This window comes from Phocoena phocoena, chromosome 19 (genome assembly GCF_963924675.1).
Source record: "Phocoena phocoena chromosome 19, mPhoPho1.1, whole genome shotgun sequence".
Classification (NCBI taxonomy): domain Eukaryota; kingdom Metazoa; phylum Chordata; class Mammalia; order Artiodactyla; family Phocoenidae; genus Phocoena; species Phocoena phocoena.
In genome coordinates this window covers 22,662,864-22,686,044 of record NC_089237.1, presented here as the reverse complement: position 1 = coordinate 22,686,044, position 23,181 = coordinate 22,662,864, and the positions used below count along the sequence as shown (strand labels likewise).

At 36.8% G+C, this 23,181-nt stretch overlaps 1 protein-coding gene across 1 annotated transcript in view; it reads left to right on the top strand.

Annotated features, from left to right (window-relative positions):
* Positions 1 to 23,181, top strand: part of SKAP1 (src kinase associated phosphoprotein 1) — a 241,111-nt gene that overhangs the window by 93,321 nt on the left and 124,609 nt on the right. The window lies entirely within an intron of this gene.

Below are 23,181 nucleotides of genomic sequence, written 5' to 3'. Positions count from 1 at the left end.
CTTACAAACTCTGTTATACATAGGACAGATGCATTTATTTATGATACATCCTTAGTTTGTTACTCTTAGCCAAATTTGTGTCATGGTAAATACTTTAAAATAATTATACACATTAACGAGGGATTAGAGAGACTGATTTATAGACTTGGAGTGGGAAGAATAAAATAAAACTACCATCTATTTGGGTCATGCAATCAAATAAGTTTAGAAGTTCTAAGTGAAATGTTTTTAGTCAAGTCAGCAACAAAGTGGGTCACATCAAAAGGAGCATCTGCAATGAAGTAACACAGGAATTTTTTTTAATCTGGAAATGAATGAGTTAGGAAAATTAATGGCTCTTCTAACTCCTTAGACAGAGAGTAGTCCTTTCAAGTTTGATGAAGGTCATTTTCAGGACAGTCTAAGAGAGAGGTTATAGTTCAACTTCCACTAGCAGTACTTCAGAAAGGCAAAAATGACTTGAGTTTCTGAAGCTCATGGGTTTTTTTTTACATTAAAGTTGAATAAAATTGCAAATGATTACCTATATTCTTAATATTTTATAATAATATTTTATATTTTTCTCCCCACCCCCTAAATTAGGAATTTATCACTTTTTCCAAAGACTGGAATGGAGAAAATACCCACTAAGCAAGATACAGTGAATGTGTTCTAGTGTGTACTCCCAGCTGCTCATGTAAATCTTTCTTCACAGCAGGATTTGAACAGAAACTCACCACTTAATTGAATAGTTCAAACGCCACTGAGTAGGAAATTTTAGTGAGACCAGTATATTTGTAAACTTAAACTAGATATATGTATTCTGGCAACATACACAGTATTTTGAAACAGCAAAAAAATTTTAAGGAATTTTTTTGTGCTTAGGTCAATTGCAGGTGTTACTTGTTTTAGGACTTTGAAAGTATTCCTTTTATACTGTTGCTGCTTTTTTTTTTTAAACAACAACAACCTTGCTTCATTTTCCTTTTTATTTTTCAGCTGTTTGCAGCCCCCTTTTGAATAGTGAGAAACAATGCAATTAATTTTCTCTAGCGCAATCATGCATAGATTTAATAAGCATCCGAAGGTAGGATCCATCTGTAAAGTATGCATTGCATGCTAAATTACTTCTCTTCTGTGGTTTTTTTTCTTTCCAAACCTTAATTAATTGAAGAAAAAAAATGTTTATTAAAGTGGGAACAGGCTGGGCTCTGGCTCTCCGCCTCTGGTTCAAAAGTTCATACAATTCCCTGAAGGCTCATCTGAATGTGTGTGTCTCCCTCTCACAATCTTTCTTTCTCCGTCTCTATAGTAGGGATGAATGCCTAGAAAAGGTGTATTATTTTGTTCCCAGGATGAATGTGAATAATCTTAATTTAGGTAAGCTAACTTTTTGTGTGCATAGATTTGCATGTATTGTATATGCTTACCTAAACAGTACACACACATAGACACATCAATGTGTTATTTACCCATTTTTCTATTGCATAGCATTAAAAAATTGATATACTTTCAGTGGCATCTTTAAACAGGATATAGATAGAGAGCAGGAAGTATAATTCTACAGGTGGATCTCACACAGGAAATTAAAGGAATTATGTATGAACACAAACTAAGCCTTTATGAATAAATTTAAACCAGAAGAAAAAATATTAAATCTATCCCAGGTAGAAAAATATTTACCTATAAACAGAGAAATGGAAAAAATACGTAATAGGTAGTGATTCACTCCTGTGAGATACTTTAGAAACAAGATATTTCCTGACCTGCAGTAAGCTTTATGTGACCTAGGTGAAAAACAATAAATTTTTTGTAAAATAAGAATGTTATCTTAAAGATGGACTCAGAATTTTTTCTGTTATCTCAGTCGCTTACCTAGGATGTCATCTGTTTTTTCAAAGTATTGCTTTTTTCTCTTTATTACATTCTACAATTTTTAGATCCTTGTTTTTTTTAAAGTAAATATAAGTTGTAGTTTTCATACATATTATTCATTTCTTTTTTTACTTTAAAGTAAGATTAGTTTTCTCCTTTAACACAAGTAAGGTTTGCACAATCACTTCCATATTTAGGAGTTGATGGAATCAGAAAGCAGTGCTGAACTTGACTGTAATCTTGCCTGACTGAAGTCTACTTCCTTTTGTCCAGTTGCTTCTTTAAAAGCATACTGTTCACATAGGAGCCTAGTGGAGGGTTTTCTACAGGTTGTTTCATTTTCTCTTTGGACTCTCTACAGGGTACCTAAAGCCGCTGGTCTATTAGTCATTTTAACTTTTTAAAAATAGACTTTAAGTAGGGAAAAAATAAGCAGCATGAAGTACTATTTTAGTTTGGGATACATGCAGCTTTAGTCATATTAGCCCTTTTACGACGTACATGACTACCATCCTATACTCTTACCATGCGAGTGTCAGATGAGCCACGGGGACATTCCTGGAAGGAATTTTGAGGAATCAACATTCCATCTTCTCCTCTCAAATATTGTTACACATGCACATTTGGGCCACATCTGCACACTTGTAAATCAAATTACTTGGAGGTGTTGCTGAAATATGATCACCAAGTAACAATTATAATTGATGTCTTGGAAACTTGAAGACTCTCATCCACTATGTGTGTATCTATTTATGTATATACCATATCATAATCTCCCAACACCCAACCTTCTGTGACTCTTAGAAGAATCTCGCTACTGCTTTCCAAACAGATTTTAATTTAGACTTCTGTGAAATCCCTGAACTGAATAGCTGTGGGTTTCACAAATTACATGCATGTAAACAACATACCTTTGAAAGGAGGATATGTGGGCCCTTTCTCCTATATGCTTATGTCTCTGTTGTCGTAGATTGGCGTCCTTTGTGAGCTATTCAGTGACATTTCAGAACCATTTCGCTCTGCAGAAAACCTGCAGTTGTGTTTCTTTAGCTGACACTGTGGCATTGCACTCGAAATTGCTAGTTAGAAAAAAAAATTGTTGAGGCCAGTGGCTGTAATCAACGTTGTTGCTGTCTGTTTCCTCAGACTAATAGCAGAGAGATTGGAGTCTGAGAGTTCAAACAGAGGTTATCTTTCCCAGGTAGCATCTCGTCCAACGAGAATTTGATTTTTTTCTATAGGACTTTACTCCATTAGATTAATGAAATTTCAATGAGAGCCTGGCGCCCCCTGAAGCTTTGTTAAGAAAACAAATGGTGATTCTGTAGGTGTGACAGCTTGCTTGGAGAGTTAGGAGAAGGTGAATACATCCCCACAATCCAGGCAGCCTGGAACACATTGATCTCTATTTAAAGCACCAATAGGATTTTTGTTAATTATAAATGATTGATCTGCAGTTTTTTCCTCTCTCTCCTCTTTATATGTGTGGCTCCCCCTCCTTTCCCCACTTTTAACTTCTTTGCATGCTGAGTGCAGAGCTTTTTGTTTAAAGGGACGATCATAGAGAGCAAATTATAGCAATACCCAGCAGTGATGCTACTGTGAATGTCATTGTCAGAGCGTTCACCGTTCACTGATTGAGGTGAGCTCTCAAGTAGATTTCAAACTGACTCCATGTTCCCTCTTTACTTGGCTCATTCCTAAAATAAAGAATTATTTTAACAAAAATAAAGCATTGGAATAGTATCATATACACCACCATTATTATGTTTTAAAAGCAGCTTGTGAGCCCTGTGAACCAAGTCCCCAGTATTAACTCTGAACCACAGTGTATGCCTTGTGCACGCCAGGATATGAATTTTGACCAGCCAGCCCCGTGTGAGACAACAGGGTGAGTGAAGGGGATATCTCTGACCTTACATCTCAATTTATAGGCATTTAGGTGATTAATCCACCTTTTATCATCTTTGTGAAGTGGTTTTTTAATAATGTTTAGAAGCAATACTGTACTCAAAAACTGACATGTATATTATTCCTGATAATTGCTCACCACACTTAGTTCTAAAAAGCACAGAAAAATGTCCCCAGCTTCTTTGTGGACCTCTATTTAGTGAAAATATCTGAGCATTAAATGTATTTATGTATTGAATACAAAAGCACATAGTAGCTTCTTTGTCATTTATGACATGTACAATATATAAAGATAATTTGCACAGATCTCAGGAAACATATTTGTAAAAACTGCAGTTTAAGGACTACAGGTATTAGTGGATTTCATTGGAAGCCATATTGATTTCAGAGTTCTAACTCAAACGTGGATTTTTATGAATGTCTTTCTTAAGTTTGAGCCCTTAATTAAGTTTTAGGACATATCTTTTCAAGCTACAATAATGAATTTTACCTCAGTGTTCTTTTTTTTTTTAACTGTCTAGATAATCCATGAAATGTACAAGAGACTTTTCTAGGCCAAGAATCTTAAAATAGTTTATAGTTTTCAGTGACACCCTTCTGCAAAGTCCTTTAGATTTGAAGAAGTATTGCCTCATTTCTTGAATGTTTTGAAACTTGTTCACCTTCCTAATGAGTTGTATCACTAATTGTATATGATAAACTCTCAGTGGCATAAAAGCAATTCTGCTTTTAAAACAACAGTATAAAATGGGCAAGAACCTCATGTATAACATACCATAATCTCCCCACACCCCAAATTCTGTGATTTTTAAAAGAAGCTCACTGTTGCTTTCTAAACAGATTCTAAGTCTGTAATACGCACCTAAATATGAAAGGTGTTCTGACAGAAATTCCCCATGAGGTAATTATTTAATGATCCTGTAAGTACTCTCGAGAAAACTAGATTTAAAGTGTAATTTTTGCAGGGTTTTTTCCCAGTATTTAAAAAATATTTATCTTTTCTTTATTACTGCTTATTGTTTTTATTTTAATATTTTTTAATTAGCAGAAGTCATTAAGGCACATTTATAAATAATTATAACTATGACTTTTAAAATCAGATTTTGAATTAGCCAGAAAAAACAAGGTGACATTTTTTACAAATATTAGCACATCAGAGAAGTTATTGATGTCAGTGTCTAAATAAGTGACCAATAGCAACATTAAGAAATGGGTGATCATGGTAAATGCACCAAGGGGCTGATTTTAGAATGTTTTAATTTTATTCCTATTGGTTTTGTTTTTGAATAGTCCAGCTAATGATTTTCATTAGTGTATTTGTAATTTATGTGATTTTAGTAGGTTCTACCAAGGTTAAATAATTTAAGGAAATAAACCCTTATCTGATATAAGATAGCTAATGATGTATATTAGACACTTGCCCTATTGCCGTGTGAAATGGATCTCAAAAGCTAACAACAGCTTTCTGAGGGAGCACAAATCTCTATATAAATATCCAAATGTAGCAAGATGTTGCAAATTTTTAAAGATATGCCATAAAAATAGATTAACACTAGTATGCAGTCCTGTTCCACTGAATTACAAAGGGATATCATGGGATTGCCAGTGACATTCCCATAAATAAAAAATCAATTCTTAATGATGAGGCAGACTTGTTTTAGCACATTACCCAGGTTAAATGGGAGCACACAAAGACATCAACTCCTATAAGACTAGTGGAATCATTGTATATTAATATGATTTAGGGAGCTACACACCTCGATGGAATAATTGTTATTAAATCTATAGAGCCAGATGGCACTTGGTGTAAACAGCCATTGAGCACCTCAAACACAAGTGTGGCAGGTGATCTTTAAGGTGAGCCTGCATCTTGCTCACTCATCTTATCATTGGAATCTGCGTTGCTGTTTGCAAAATGGCTTGATTGCCAGTATATAAATTTTTCAGAGTGGTCCTCTTGTTCAGTAGGAATATAGGATATAGAATTTCCTTAGCAGAATAGAAGAGGCAGAATAGATAAGGCAGCTACCTGGATTTGTGCAGCTAGTACTACATATTTTACAAGAAAGAGGACAGAGGGAGTCACTTTTATCCCCAGCAACAGTGGCAAAATAAATGGTATTTTCAGAAATATTTTAAAATGAATTCACAAATCCATTTTTTTGTGAAGTAGGCTCTAGTAATTGCTGGTATCAAAATAACCCTATGAAGGAGGTCAAAAGTTATTAAAATGTGTTTCCAAAGTAAGAGAAATCCAAGTTCAGAGAAGAAGTATCTTTAATTTCTTGTTTAAAAAAAAAAGGTCTTTGTTTTGAAGATTTAAATTGACTTCTGCTAATTCTAAGTATCCAATTGGAGAAAACTCATTAATTTTTTCAACAGATACTAATTGGGCACTTACTATGTGCTGGTACTGTTCTAGGTGTTAGGGATTCATCAGTGTAAAAACCACACTCTCACAGAGTTTACATTCCTCCGGGGGGAGGGGAGCAATAAATGGTATGATATTATATAAGATATGAGAGAAATGAAATAGGGAAGGGAGACTGTGCTCAGAGAGTATAAGAGTGTAAGATTTTCCTTCTTCCCTTTAAAAACATAAAAGAGACCATCTAATAATAATAAAAGAGGCTGGGAAAATTCTTGTTTATCTTCTAATTTCATCGATCTTATGAAATTTCTAGTGGCTTGTCTGATAACATACCTGCTGTTATAGCCTCAGCTCAGTGGCCAGAGTTAAATAGTTGGAATGAATTCAGGGTCAGCTTAGAGTTTTTGGCTTAAATGTAGTTTAACAATGTTATAAATACATAAATTTTTATGGTTTGGTTTCTTTCCTTTGATAGTAGCATTAAAAAGCATATCATCTTTAATTATAAATAATTCCTAAATTTCTCCCTTGCTTTACTTTATATAATCCAGGTTTTCTGGTTTCTAAATATAAAGGACATAAAAAGATATGATAAAGATCCCTAGCTTCATATAGGGATCTTTATCATTGTAGATTTAGTGGATTTAGATTTCCAAATATATAAAACGGATTTTCCAAGTGTCTAAGACATAGGATGTTCCTTGAAATTTCAGAATCTCATAAATTAACCCTTCTGTTCCCTAGTGACAAAATTCATCTTAATCCATAGAATATATCCCCCACCCCACTCCATGGTGCTATTGACTAATTAATTCCTATATTTAAAACTAATGTTCAGTTCTTCACCAGAAGTAGTTTATCATATAACTGCAGCTACTCTTTAGATTAAACAGTATATGCTGTGAAATATTCCTTTAGTTTAGGAGAAAAGGTAAAATTCACTTTGTAATAAGGTATAGTCTTCATTCAGGTTTTTTTTTGGTTAAATACTAAAAATCAAAAAGCACATGTGCTAAAAATAAAAATAAAAGTTAAAAAAAGTACATGTGCTTATCACTGCATAGAAAAAAATACTGAAAGGATGTGTTTCAAGTATTAATAATGGCTACAGTTTACAATATAACATTAGGGGTAATATTTACTCTTATTTGCATGTTTCTATATTTAATTTTTTTCTACAGTGACCTTGTATTCCTTTTATAACCAAGAAAAAACTCAGTTTTTTGAAAGCTAAAGGAGCCTAAAAACTGATATATTTACTTAACACGAAACCTCATAGCTGGTAAGTGTATGCTGATCAGTTCTGCAAATAATAGAAAGTAGTAAGAATCAGCAAGCATCAAGATTTAGATAACACCATGAAATTACTAATTTTACCGATTTCTATTTCATTGTACTGCTTGAAAAGTGCCATGCAAAATTTGACCAATTTATCCTTTTTTTTAAATTTCTAAGACATCAAACTTCTTTTTTAAAAAAACAGTAGGCTGGGACATTTCTATAGCAACATGCCAGATATACCAAATTTCATCAGGAAACATGTTTTTAATTTCAGCCCTTTGAATGTGGTGCTGCTCATAAGGATGAGTATTTATGAATGTATAATAAAAATAAAGAGGCTTGGAAACTTCATTTCTTTTAACAGTCAACAATATTTAGCCTATCAGAATGCTTAAATGGATAAACATTCCTACTGTTTTAATTTTGAATACAGATTGTTTCATGCTGATGGAAAGTATTGTTAATTTTAATAAAATTAACTATAAACTGTTATTTCACCACTTTATAATAATTTTACATGGCGCCCTGGGGATGCCTCTGTTTTACATTATCAGGTGTCACATTTGCCATTTGGTTTGTATAGCGGCGTTCAGCTTCACTTCTCTAATCAATTGCCTGAAGCCACACTATTCACGTTATATTACAAGTAGCTATATCACTATACACTGCACAGGTTTATATACTTTTATTTTATATGTATGTATCATTTTTGTATTTTCTTAAAATCATTGTTTTGTGCTATTTCCCAGCATTCCTGTTGCTTGCCTTTAGGTAGACACAGTTATGATAACAAGTTGGCTAAGACACCTTAGCAATCTCCCTCAAGTACTAACATGTTTAAATTTATTTTCAATCTGGAAGTCAGCCACAATTTTGATGCAATCTTAGCGAGTGCTTCATTGTTTTTGATAAGAGATCTATATAGCTTGATAAATCTATAAAATATAACTTTTTACATAGAGTATTTTAAAATAAGGGGAGGGCTTCCCTGGTGGCGCAGTGGTTGAGAGTCCACCTGCCGATGCAGGGGACACGGGTTCGTGCCCCGGTCCGGGAAGATCCCACATGCCTCGGAGCGGCTGGGCCCGTGAGCCATGGCTGCTGAGCCTGCGCGTCCGGAGCCTGTGCTCTGCAACGGGAGAGGCCACAACAGTGAGAGGCCCGCGTACCGCAAAAAAAATAATAATAAAAATAAGGGGAAATCATTGATGACTTTCATAACTCACCCTATGTTGGGCAGATCACTCAGAGATAATTAATCAGAACATGTCTCCATTAAATGTTACCACCGGGCTTAAACTCTCTCAGGAATTCATAGAAATCAGACAGACTTGCAAATAATCTGTAAGAGAATTGAGTATTTGTCAAATTAAATACCACTGTTACTAAATGCACAGTAATTAAATACATAGTAATTAAATTAAAGATATACCAGTTCCTCTTGCATAAGTCTATGTTTTTACTTTTTTTAATATAAATTTACAGCATAGCTTTGAGTTTTGTCTAATTTGAATTGTTCTCTTACCTGTTTTTATCATGCTGCTATTTAAGGTGTAAGGGTGTGCTAAAACATTTTGGTTAGCTGTGTCAAATATTTATTGTGGACAATTCAGAATATGCATTTTAAAATAAACTTTCTTTTCCACTTGAGTCTGTGTATATATGTTGATAAGCAAGCTGGTCTCTTGCCTGAGACCTTATGTGCAGCTGGCTGTTATTTGATTGATAGGTTAATGATCCCATAATCTGAGGAGCATTTAACTAACTGATAACAAATAGACTAATCAATTTAAACATGCTTTAGTAATTCATAGTTTAAAAATATATAAAATGAGTACTGAGGAGTTTCTATAAAAGTGTGCTATATATTGGTATTTTTGTTTTTCAGAAACTGCTCCCTTTTTTCTTCTCTACCAAAAATTTCTGTGGCTAGTAGTAACTGTGTCTGTACTTTGAATTATACCATTATCCCATGTTACTAGTAATCATGCATCACTTCCCTTCACACCTTCAAGTTTAATATCTTGTGTACACTCTTTTAGTTAGAATCTTGGAACGAAATATTATATAATAGTCTTACTTTTGTTTCTTCTCAATAAATGTAACTACCCTGCCATTCTCTTAAACTCTAAGTTGCTTATTGGATATATTTTTCATTTTCTGTTATTGTGAAATTTGTAGGTTTGGGGGATGTTGCTGACTACAGGTAATGGAAATGTGGAACCAGGTGGTAAGAGACTGTTCTAGTTGTGGCACTGGTACAATTTACCAAGTGACTTTCTGAAGTAATTAAAATTATCTAGCTAGTTAAAAGGAGCTATATGAAGAGGAATTATAAGGGGAGGGGGAATTATTAAGGTGATTTCAAGCCAAAAAGAATCCTTGCTCTTGAGGAAGATGTCAAGTGTACGTGTTTGTTATGGGGATATTGTACATGTTGGTTGTAAATACTGTGTGCCTATTAAATGCTTATGTAGCTTTGATCCACTTGGTAATTCCTAGTTAGCTGTTTGCCTCTGGGCCAAATTCATAGACTTTATCTTTGCTTTTCTAGTTCAGATATTTAGAGATCCTACATGTGCCATTTGAAAAGTCATATTAATGCCATTGCAATGGCAATATTGCAGAGAACTTTCTTATAAAAATTTAGCAGGACATGGAGAGAATTTGGGCATAAAACTAGTTTGCATAATCTGCATTTTGAGCCAGAATTGGAGGCAAGTGACCTACAATGTGCACAGCAATTTAATGGCTATTAATATGTTTCTGGATTTTTAGAAGAAAGTTTATTGGATAAAGATTTTATGAAGTCTCTGAATGTAGGAAATTTGAATCATATTTATAAATATTTTACCTGCCTTGAATAGATGATTAGCTTTGTCCAATAACAATTTCAGAGTAGCTAATGTGGCAATATAAATATGAATATTTAGAGGAGCATTTTTTCTTTATGTAGTAAATATGTGATTAGTAATGATTTCTTTTACAGAGGGCTTTATATGGCACATTGCTTTATAAAAGAAACGAAGTTAAGTCTGAAGAATTACATAATGACATCTTCTGGGAATATGTGGTTTAGGTATAATTATAAAAGTGAAGGAGTTTAATTTATACTTGCATAATACCTTTCATTGAAGGTTATGAAAATAAGTCTTGTGATGTACTCCAGACTTCACATTTCTTATATGCCTCCCTATATAATTGAAACAACTTCCCTACTATCGTCTAACAATAGTCCCCCACTCAAAAATACCTAAAATTTAGCATCATGTAGCCAATCCTCTCTATAAGGTAATGTGAGTGATGTCTCTTTTGTCTTTTTCTTAATTAATTCCTCATTTATATATTGTCTCCTTCCACCAAGCATTTGAGGTAGCCTTCCCATTCCCAACCTTTTCGAAGACTTTTACCCAAGCTAAGTAACTACTAATTACCAAAAATTAAAATTGCAACCATTTGTTGAGAACCCTATTTTACAGATGAGGAAACTAAGACTCAGAAAGGTTAAGTAATTTTCCCAAGACCATATTACTCAGCTGTGGCAAAGCAAGAATATTAATTTATATTTGACTCCCAAAGTAGATGTCTGAGAAAATGGACAGAGTAAGGAACAACATTCAGAATTTCTGTCTCCTATTCTCACTATAAATTTGCTCTTCATGGCTTTTATCATTTCTTTTTAAACATCTTTATTGGAGTATAATTGCTTTACAATGGTGTGTTAGTTTCTGCTTTACAACAAAGTGAATCAGCTATACATATACATATATCCCCATATCTCTTCCCTCTTGCATCTCCCTCCCTCCCACCCTCCCTATTCCACCCCTCTAAGTGGTCGGTCACAAAGCACCGAGCCCGAGCTGATCTCCCTGTGCTATGCAGCTGCTTCCCACTAGCTATCTATTTTACATTTGGTAGTCTATATGTACATGCCACTCTCTCACTTTGTCCCCGCTTACCCTTCCCCCTCCCCATGTCCTCAAGTCCATTCTCTAGTAGGTCTGAGTCTTTATTCCCATCCTGCCCCTAGGTTCTTCATGACCTTTTTTTTTTTTTAGATTGCATATATATGTGTTAGGATATGGTATTTGTTTTTCTCTTTCTGACTTACTTCACTCTGTATGACAGACTCTAGGTCCATCCACCTCACTACAAATAACTCAGTTTTGTTTCTTTTTATGGGTGAGTAATATTCCATTGTATATATGTGTCACATCTTCTTTATCCATTCATCTGTTGATGGGCACTTAGGTTGCTTCCATGTCCTGGCTATTGTAAGTAGAGCTGCAGTGAACATTCTGGTACGTGACTCTTTTTGCTGTTATCATTTCTGATGGAGAAAAAGATGAATGATAAAAACACAGCATTTGTTTAGGTCCAAAGGATCAAAAGGGCTCATGGGAAATACTGACATATGGGCTCCCTTTTTCTCTCTAGACCCAGCATGACTAGCAAAAGGAGTTGGCATTGTATAAAGGAGAAGAGGTCTTTAATGTAGTCCCACTTACTGATTTTTGCTTCTGTTGCTTGTGCTTTCTGTGTCATATCCAAAAAAAATTACTGCCAAGTCCAATGTCAAGGAGCCTTTTCCCTATGTTTTATTCCCTATGTTGTTTTTTTTTAAAGGAACTCCTTTATTTATTTATTTATTTATTTATTTATTTATTTATTTTTGGCTGTGTTGGGTCTTCGTTTCTGTGCAAGGGCTTTCTCTAGTTGCGGTGAGTGGGGGCCACTCTTCATCGCGGTGCGCAGGGCTCTCACTGTCGCGGCCTCTCTTGTTGCGGAGCACAGGCTCCAGACACTCAGGCTGAGTAGTTGTGGCTCACGGCCCTAGTTGCTCCGCGGCATGTGGGAATCTTCCCAGACCAGGGCTCGAACCTGTGTCCCCTGCATTGGCAGGCAGATTCTCAACCACTGCGCCACCAGGGAAGCCCTATTCCCTATGTTTTATCTTTAATTTATTTAGAGTTAATCAGTTATACATCTGATAAGGTGTTAACATCCGAAATATATGAAGAATTCATACAACTCAATAACAACAACAAAAACCAATTCAATTTAAAAATGAGCAGAGGAATTGAACAGACATTTTTCCAAAACAGACATACAAATGACCAACAAGTACATGAAAAGATGCTCAACATCACTGATCATCAGGGAAATACAAATCAAAACCACAGTGAGATATTACCTCACACCTGTTAGAATGGCTAGTGTTAAAAAAGACAACAAATAACAAGTGTTGGCAAGGATGTGGAGAAAGGGGAACCCTGGTGCACTGTTGGTAGGAATGTAAATTAGTACAGACACTATGGAAAACAGTACAGAGGTTTTTCAAAAAATTAAAAATAGATCTACCATGTGATCCAGCAATCCCACTTCTGGGTATATATTCAAAAGAAATGAAAAAAGTATCACAAAGAGGTGTCTGTACTCTCATGTTTATTGCATCATTATCCACAATAGCCAAGATATGGAAATAACCTAAGTGTCTGTCAGTGGATAAATGGATAAAAGATGTGAGATAGATATAGATATAGGTATATGAAATGAGGGCATTATGCTAAATGAAATAGGTCAGACAGAGGAAGACTTATTATATATAAGTATATAATAACATGTGGAATCTGAAGATGTTGGATTCATAGAAATAAGGGCTGGTGGGTGGGGTGGAATGGAGCAATATTGGTCAAAGGATACAAAATCCCAGTTAGAAGATGAGTAAGTTCTGAGTATCTAATGCACAGCATTGTGATTATAATTAATGATACTGTATTATCTACTTGAAAGTTGCTAAGAGTAGATTTTAAGTGTTCTTACAACAAAAAAGGACATGGTAATTATGTGATGTGATGGAGATGTTAGCAAAAGTTATCTATAGTGGTAATCATTTTGCAATATATAAGTGTATGAAATCTATACATTGTATACCTTAAGCTTACACAGTGTTACATGTCAGTTATTTCTCAATAAATCTGGAAGGGAAAAAAAGGACAGTAGGTGGAAATAAGCTTTATGTTCCTCTCCTAGAATCACCTCTCCCATCTTATTCACTGCTTACTCAGAAATGGCTTGAATATTTTGCTAAATGCTTCTTTTCCCATCCCTAATAACATTTTGAAATTGAGCAAATATGCCAAAAGAATATTTAGAGATGGCTGTGAAGGTTTGGAGAGCTTAGAGAGTGAGAGTATACCAAAAGCATTTTAAAAAATGGCCTTCTCTCTGAGTCATAAGAGGCCTCAGACTTACTATGAGAGAACTCTCCATTTAATTGCTTTGTAGGCTAATCCATACCTCCGTGTCTCTCAATATATAAATCTCAGGCAACTAAGAATTTCAGTGTGCACTGCCTGGCATCTGATGCTGAAAACTACTAATCTGGTAACTTGATCAGAGTTTAATGACTACTGTGGGAGATTTTTGTTGAATTTTGTGAACAAAACCCAAATGCTCTTCAGTCTTATCATGTATGTCTGCGCCAAATCCTTTGGCAGTCCATGAAAGCCAGGTCCTCCCAGATTTGGCTAAAGTCCAGTTTTCCTTAAGATTTCCAAGCTTCCAGGACTGCTAAAATATATACAGGTTGGCATAGATATCATGTCCTCTAGTGTAAGACGAGAGTGAAATTGTCACAGATTATCTGAATCCTTGAGTTACTCATAGAAAAGGGACCTACCTAATATAAGTGTATTTTTTCCCACAATGTGCCAGTTGTGCTTTTCAGAAATTATTTCTGAACATGGTGATAGAATACATCTGAACATAGAAGTCTCCTGTGTATTCACATCCAAGCCTGCTTCACAGATCACCACCCCCAGAATTGGCAGAGCTCACCGTGGGCCCCTGTGCCTCTGAGTACACAGAAAGGAATGCCGTTTCATAAATAACCTATGCTAAGGTGGCAAACAATTTTACCTGCATGTTCTGACAACTACCCATCAGTGATCTGCTTCAGTGTTTCAAACTCACCGTAAAATTTCTCTTTGACGTAGAATGTCTTGAAAGAAACTGACCTCCACAAATTATTCCTTATCTTTATTAGCAGTTCTATTCATGACCTACTTTTAAAAAATTATTATAAAGAATCTCCTAATTAAAATCAGAACAACTACAAATGCTTGCCATAAATGATGTTGTATTGGCCAGTTAACAGGTTGGTAGCTCCCGCTAGGAGAAGGGACCATGTTGGATTTAGTTAAGGAGAAGCAGGGAGCAGGGAAGGAGTAATAGGAACGTATAGGGATGTAAAAGGGAGGGAGCAGCTGGTTTTCCTGTGAAATGAGTTTAAGCTGGGAAAACAATTTCAAAGTTATATCCAAAGTTATATTATATATTCAGCATAAAAAGACTAGGCAAGGAATAGCATAAAAACAGACTGAATAATGGTGTTCAAAGGATGATGATGAGAGTCTGGGGCATTCATCAGGGAGTTCCATGTGGGACAGGGAGGAAGTGGAGTCTAGTCTCAGAGAAGGAAGCTAGCTGGAGTCCCCCTTCTGCCCTGGGGGAGCTAACTAGGTACAAGAAGCCCAGACAGAGGGTCAGTTAGGCAGCCTGAGAGCACATTGTCCTCCTGACACCTGAGTTACTTCCCCACCCCAGGGAAATGGAAGGGAGCAGCAGCTGGTAGCCAGCCCTCGCTTGTAACTGTGGATGAGCGCTCAGGTACCAGTGAGACCCCGCCCTTGCCTGACCCCAGATTTCAGTAATCACCAGTCAGCCAAGTCAACAAACATTTGATCTCCTCTGTGTGGGTCTTTTTGGTGCAAGCCTGCTGCATCTGTAGATGGCAGGGGTTATTATAAGCAACTGGAGTCAAGCTGAGTTTGAAAGGGTTAAAAACTTACCCAGGTCACAGACTGAGGGAGTGGAGCTGAGATTTCAACCCAAGAAGTCTGACTCCAGAGCTAATCTGGCTTTAACCACTATGTTATGAGGTCTTAATCACATGCACTTAAATTCTAGATACAATTTTAAACAGATCTTCCCGTAGGAAACTTTCTCCATTTCTCTTAGTCCACGCCCATCACTTTTCTCTGCATTCTCTCATCAGTTACGTATTTTCTCTAAAGACTCTAAGCTCTTTATTTTCCACTGTTGTTGATGCTGCCTCAGAGCTCTTCTCAAGTTGTTTAAGACACGTGATTGTTTTGATGACCCTGACAAAACTGTGAGCTCCAAAATGGCCTCAGCTGTGTTTCTTGCCATAGTCCTCTTATTTACGGGAGCTACAAACTGGGCAGCATGTCAACCCACCAGCTCTTAAGTTCCGGTTTAGTCACCTTGCCAAGGAAGACTTACCCTGCAAGGCCCTCAGACCGAGGATCCCAAATATTTGATGGCTTGGATAACTTATATTTCATGATTAACAAGGGAATTTGGTGTGGCAGGGGGAAACTCATTTGCTCTTGAACATCCCACAGGAGACTCAGAGCAGGAGTCTCTTGACATTGTAATTATGTACATTTTAGAAATAGCCAATGTGTCTGAGCCAAAGCTTTACTGGTATTTCTGTATTTAGATAATTATTAGATCATATTCTGGCCCAAATAGGAAATTGACTCTCCCAAACTAAAAATTAACTAAAAATTTCATTCTTTTATGGCTATTTCAGGGATCTTAAAGTACTTGCTCTTTTTTAGCCCAATTAAGAAAATAATTACAAGGAATTACAAAATGCTACGGGTGGATGGTGTTTTATAGTTATTGTCCCTCAAATGGGTGGATTTGCACACAGCAGAGGAGCACAAAAATTATGCAGTCTTTCTTATAGAAAAATAAAAGCAGTTTCTTGGTGTAGACAGTGACACTTGTTTTGTAATGTGTTTGCATTGCGGGGAGCTGGTGAAGGATATATAGGAACTCTACCATATTAGCCACTTTTCTGAAAATCTAAAATTATATTAAAGTTTTAAAAAATGAAAGCCATTAATTTGGGTGGAAGTGAGGAGTGAATGGGGAATAGAGGAAATAGGATTGGCCATGAGTTGATAATTGTTGAAGCTACAATAATTGGTAATAGGTGCAAGAGGTTTATTATACCATTTTTCTCTACATTTGTACATTTTTGAAATTTTTTATAATACTTTTTTAATCTAATGAAAGACATAAAAAGAAAACTTATGCACAGTTTGACTTTGGGCAAACATAAGAATTTTCTAAATGATTTTGTTAGCTGAGACAAACTCGTATTATCGTTGGATACCAGGGGTTTTTTGCCATGCTTATAGTTTGGTGCACAAAGAATCAAGTACATGCTAATGTAATTTTTTAAATTCTAGAATATAGATTCTTAGTTATATTTAGCTACTATTCTTCAGGTTTTCTTTATTACTACAATGCTAAAAATATATAGCTAAGATGAACTAGAAATTTTTAAAAGTTGTCTTACCTGTCCATAGACTAGTGGATAGTAATATTCATTTTATAAGTCTGTTTTTGGTTTTTGTTTTTCTAAATTAAAAAAGTCACACCACTGGCAGATTTTTTTTTTTTTTTTTTTTTCAGTACGTGGGCCTCTCACTGTTGTGGCCTCTCCTGTTGCGGAGCACAGGCTCCGGACGCGCAGGCTCAGCAGCCATGGCTCACGGGCCCAGCCGCTCCACGGCATGTGGGATCTTCCCGGACCGGGGCATGAACCTGTGCTCCCTGCATCGGCAGGCGGACTCTCAACCACTGCGCCACCAGGGAAGCCCCTGGCAGATATGTTTGCATTGTTTTTATAGTAAATTTGTACTATTACAAAGATAGTAAATAACCAGATCAATACTTATGAGTAAGAGAGGTTTTAAGTACCATGTTAGAATTTAAGCTGTGGACCACTAGATGGTGGCCACAGTGTTATTTTCTTATTTTCTAAATCTTCCCTTTCAAGATATCTGAATTAGAGAATTTCCTTACAACTAAATTCCTTAATTAGTTTGGAATTACAAAGGGCTTTCTTTAAAGCATAATTTGAAGTCACACTTCTTCTGCCCACCAGCCTAAAAAAACAACTCAAGTATCCATCAACTGGTGAATAAACAAACTTTGGTATATCCATATAATGGAATACTATTTGGCAACAAAAAGTGATAAGCTACTGCTACATATAACAACATGATGAATCTCAAAGGCTTTATGCTAATTGAAGGAAGCCAGACATAAAAGATTAGATACCATACAATTTCGTCTATAGAACATTGTTAAAAAGTCAAAACTATAGATAGAAAAAAAAGATCTGTGGCTGCCAGGGCCAGGGATAGATGGAGTATATTACTGCAAATGGGCACAAAAAAATTTTTGGAGTGATAGAAATATTCTGTATCTTGATTTGGTAATGATTATGTATATAATATAGATATTATATATTATATTTTTTCTTTTTCTTTTTTTGGTTGCACTGGGTCTTTGTTGCTGTGCGTGGGCTTTCCCTAGTTGCAGCAAGCGGGGGCTGCGCTTTGTTGCGGTGCACGGGTTTCTCATTGTGGTGGTTTCTCTTGTTGTGGAGCACGGGCTCTAGGCTCACAGACTTCAGTAGTTGCAGCACGTGGGCTCAGTAGTTGTGACTCGCAGGCTCTACAGTGCAGGTTCAGTAGTTGTGGCTCATGGGCTTAGTTGCTCCGCAGCATGCGGGATCTTCCTGGACCAGGGATCAAACCCGTGTCCCCTGCATTGGCAGGCTGATTCTTAACCACTGCGTCACCAGGGAAGTCCCTATAATATATTTTTTCAAAATTCATCACATCGTACATTTTGAAAGAATTCTATTTTGTGTAAATTATATCTCAATAAAATATTCAAAATCAAATATATAAAATACATTTTCCAGAACCCTTTTTAATTTGTCTGGCTTCTGTAAAAAAAGCCTATTGTTATTACTGTAGGTTATGTCTTCCTATTTATTCTAAAACCAAGGGATATATGAATTCTTTGCTATATGCATATCATCTATCTACCCTCTTCTGGTAAAACTGTTTAACAACAGAGCCCCAGGGGGACAAAGATAGCAAGAGGGACACTGGGTTAAATACTGGTGTTAGAAGACAAGGTCCTAGAAGGAACTGTAAGCACAGGAGAGAGGGATTCAGGGAAAATGAAGCTGACCCAGGCTACAGAGAGAGGAAGACCCAAGAACAGAGTTGTTGGCTGGCCCTAGGAAAGGAGGAGGGGGTGAGGTGTTGAGGAAAGAGAAGCTGAGACAGTGAGATGAAAAGTACCTCTTTAGGTATCACAGCTCAAATTAACATGTTTACAAATTCATGATACCCAAGTGGCTTCAATTTCTCGGCAGTGGAATTTCTCACATAATTAAGCTTTTAGAAAAAACTTCACTTTTTGCCATTAAAAAACCTGACAAATGGTCCACATGTATCATTTGGACACAGGTCACATTACCCAGATAATGAACTCTTTCATGTAAAATTTCCAGTAGATTTTTAACATGCAAAAGTCCTCCTCATATGTTATCCTGCATTGATCTGATTGGAGCTGTTAGTGTCTAGTGGATCAATGATCAGCAAACTGAAAAGTCACTTAGTGACTATGACACTCACAGCAGTATAGAATCTATTGTGTCAGGAATTCTTGTTTTATTAACTCTGTAATTGCCTGTTCAGCTGAACCAGTGAATTTTATTACACATTTCCTTTCACCTGAACAAGACCTTTGCACTGCTGCCAGTGCCCTGAGGATCCTCCATTTTTTCTCTGCTCCATGTCTTTCTCTAGTGCCCTATGGCTTCTCTGCCATCTGTTTAGGCAGAGACATGTGTGGAAAGGTGGGCTTTAAGAATATCACTGCCTTGCTTTAAGGCTGTTAAGTGGCTTCTTGCTCTGGCGTGGTTGCCTCCATTGAGACACACTTTAGCCTCAGGAGGAAGAAAGTCAACAGTGCAACTCTGCTTGCTGTGTGTTGGTGCTTTCTTTAAACAAAGGACCATAATACTATATGGCACGGGAGTTAACAGCATTCACTCTGGAGACAGAGCTGGGGCTGACTCCAGGCTCTACCGGGTGGCAAGTTAAATAAACTCTCTCAGCCTCAGTTGTCTTGTGTGTAAGGGGGGAGGATAGGAATAATTCCTCCCTCACAGTAAACACGTGGCTGTCTCAACAGCACCTCATATTCAACATGCCTGACACTTTGTTCCCCCCCCACACCTGTATCTCCTCTACTTTCTCTTGGAAAATGGTGCAGTCTTCCTTGACCATTGCTCTTGCTCATCCAACCCCAACATCCAGCGTTCACCAACTCCTACAACCTGCCTCTTAAATGTTTCTTCAATACATCCATTACTCTTCATCCCCACCATCTCTGCCCAACCCAAGCCATTACCATTTCTCATCTGGAATCGTCTAGTAATCATCCAACTGGTCTCCCCAAATTCACTCTTAGCTTCTTTTAATAAGGTCACCATGCTGCCATTATTCAAAGATTTCTGTTATCCTTAGAATTGGATTCAACATCATTAACACATCCAGAAAGACTTTGTGTGATTTCATCCTTTTTTCCACCCTCATGTCACTCCTATTATACTAGGATTTATTCATGCAATTTACATTTTCATTTATTCATTCAGCTAACATTTATTGAGCATCTAGTGTGTCAGGCATAGTGCAGGTGCTGAGAATACAAAAGGAAAAGGGTCCCAGCCTAGGATGGGCTCAATGCCTAATGTGGGATAGAGATACAATAAAATGATTTTAAATGGTAAAATGTAATAGAGCAGAGAGAGTGATTAGCGTTGTGTTTGGCACATCAGAGAAAGCTTTGTAATGAGAGTGACTATATTATGTCTGGGAGGATAAATAGGAGTGTGTGTGTGTGTGTGTGTGTGTGTGTGTGTGTGTGTGTGTAATTTTAAGTTAGATTCTTTGTGCTAGAAAGTATTTCAGGAATATAATACAAACCCAAAGAATAATTGTCCTTTAGATGTTGTAGAGGGTGCTTAATAGTTTCCCACATCACTGAGGTAATATAACCAGCACTAGCTATTGATAAGTTCTCTCAGAACAAATAAAGCTGATGAAGCATTTCCTTTTGTTCATGAAGAGTACTTTTCTATCATCTTTGTTAAAACCTTTCCACTTGTTTTGAGTGGTCAGTCCAAATCCTCAAATTTTCATTTTCTTGAAATATATCCCAGGAACTGGAAAATCAAAAAAGCTGTTGGTTGTAGAATACGGTCAGAATCAACCTAAAAGGAAATCAACTCAACATCTTCAGATTTTGAGTCTTGTTAACTGTCTTCTTCAAGGAATGCACCATATACTTATATAAATCAGACCTTCTTTAATATTTAATTTCAGTACAGAGGAATTGGACTACCCACAAATGACAGAAGGTCTGTCACTTTAAGGTTTTGGGGTCTGCCTAAAGCACAGGTTAGCCGTGAAATATCTAGTTTTCTAGGAATACAACTTTAATACTCAACTGCTACTGAATGTCCATTTGATAAATTTAAATAACAGTTTCCTTTAAATTTTGGTTTCTGATTGTATTTTTTTGTTTGTTTGTTTGTTTGTTTGTTTGTTTTTGCGTTACGCGGGCCTCTCACTGTTGCGGCCTCTCCCGTTGCGGAGCACAGGCTCCGGACGCGCAGGCTCAGCGACCATGGCTCACGGGCCCAGCCGCTCCGCGGCATGTGGGATCCTCCCGGACCGGGGCACGAACCCGCGTCCCCTGCATCGGCAGGCGGACTCTCAACCGCTGCGCCACCAGGGAAGCCCTCTGATTGTATTTTATTTTCTAAACTTTTGGGTAACCAAAAGCATTCTCTTAATTAATTTTTTTAATTTATTTATTTATTTTTGGCAGTGTTGGGTCGTCGTTTCTGTGCGAGGGCTTTCTCTAGTTGCGGCGAGCGGGGTCCACTCTTCATCACGGTGCGCGGTGCGCGGGCCTTTCACTGTCTCGGCCTCTCTTGTTGCGGAGCACAGGCTCCAGACGCGCAGGCTCAGTAGTTGTGGCTCATGGGCCCAGTTGCTCCGCGGCATGTGGGATCTTCCCAGACCAGGGCTCGAACCCATGTTCCCTGCATTGGCAGGCAGGTTCTCAACCACAAGCGCCACCAGGGAAGCCCCTCTTAATTAATTTTTGAAAAATATATTATGCAACTGAGATAATTTCTGTAATGCGAAAGAGATATTCTTTAAAAAGAAACTTAAATTTCCTTTTATGCCTATGATGCTTATTGACCATATTATTTTACAGACATTTCATAGAAGCATTTTTACTGTAAGGAAACTGATTCATAACCACAGACACTATTTGCTAGAGATAATATCATGTCTAAAGTCTCTCACATAAAGATCTCAATGCACGGTGGATGGACCTAGAGTCTGTCATACAGAGTGAAGTAAGTCAGAAAGAGAAAGACAAATACCGTATGCTAACACCTATATATGGAATTTAAAGGAAAAAAATGTCATGAAGAACCTAGGGCTAAGACAGGAATAAAGACACAGACCTACTAGAGAATGGACTTGAGGATATGGTGAGGGGGAAGGGTAAGCTGTGACAAAGCGAGAGAGTGGCATGGACATATATACACTACCAAACGTAAAATAGATAGCTAGTGGGAAGCAGCCGCATAGCACAGGGAGATCAACTTGGTGCTTTGTGACCACCTAGAGGGGTGGGATAGGGAGGGTGGGAGGGAGGGAGACGCAAGAGGGAAGAGATATGGGAACATATGTATATATATAACTGATTCACTTTGTTATAAAGCAGAAACTAACACACCATTGTAAAGCAATTATACTCCAATAAAGATGTAAAATAAATAATTAATTAAAAATTTAAAAATAAAATAAAAAGATCTCAATGCACTTACTGCATAAGATATTTTAATGTTCTTAGTTTTAAGCTCAGTGTCTAAGATACAGAGAAATGCATGCAACTAACTCAGTCTGTGCTTCTGAAAGAAACATTTGTCAATTAAGCAAAATTGAATTGCTTGTAAGACCTCTGAAAGTACTGATGACACCTCAGTTGTGAAGAGCAATGGGAACATTATTCTCTGCTTCCTTTGGTTAAAGAATAAGAAATAAGAAAAGTTACCTGACCCAGGGTAAAGTTGACCTAGAACTCTATAGACTGTTTCATTTGAAATTATTAAGAAAGTACAGTGTATGGAACAAAAGATATTAAGCTGAAAACTGTAAACCATAAGTTAGAAGACCTCATCATTATAGCAACATCCCCTCTTCTGCTTCCTAATTCTTCCTTAAAATGTGCTTACTGATGTAGACTCTGAAGATATAAAGATGAATAAAACCCAGTCCCTGCCTTCAAGAAACTAATAACCCAGTGGAAAACAGATGTGGACAGCTAACCCTAATCACTGAGATATATTCGTGTTTTCAGCAAGGTGCTAAGTGGAGGGAGAACAAAATAAATTAATTCTGCTCAAGGGAATCAGGGAAGACTTCACAGAGGAGGTGACATTTAGCTGAATCTTGAAGGATGATTAAGGTTTAACCAAATAAAGAAAGAAAGTAGGTATACCTTGGAATGAAAAAATATGAGGAAACAAAGGCAAGTTGTATGAAAATACTTAGCATGTTGGAGAATATATAGGGAGAATGGCTGGGGAGGTAGATTAGGGTTAGTTGTGGAAAATATGAATATTCCTCTTCTCTTAATCCACTCCCATCACCTCCTGTTAATAGTTTAGACTTTATTTTGTAAGACATTGGGGAACCAGTCAACCTTAGTATTTTGTTGTGGGCATGGTTCATTGTTTGGCCATCTGCAATCAACTCTTCACCTTTCCT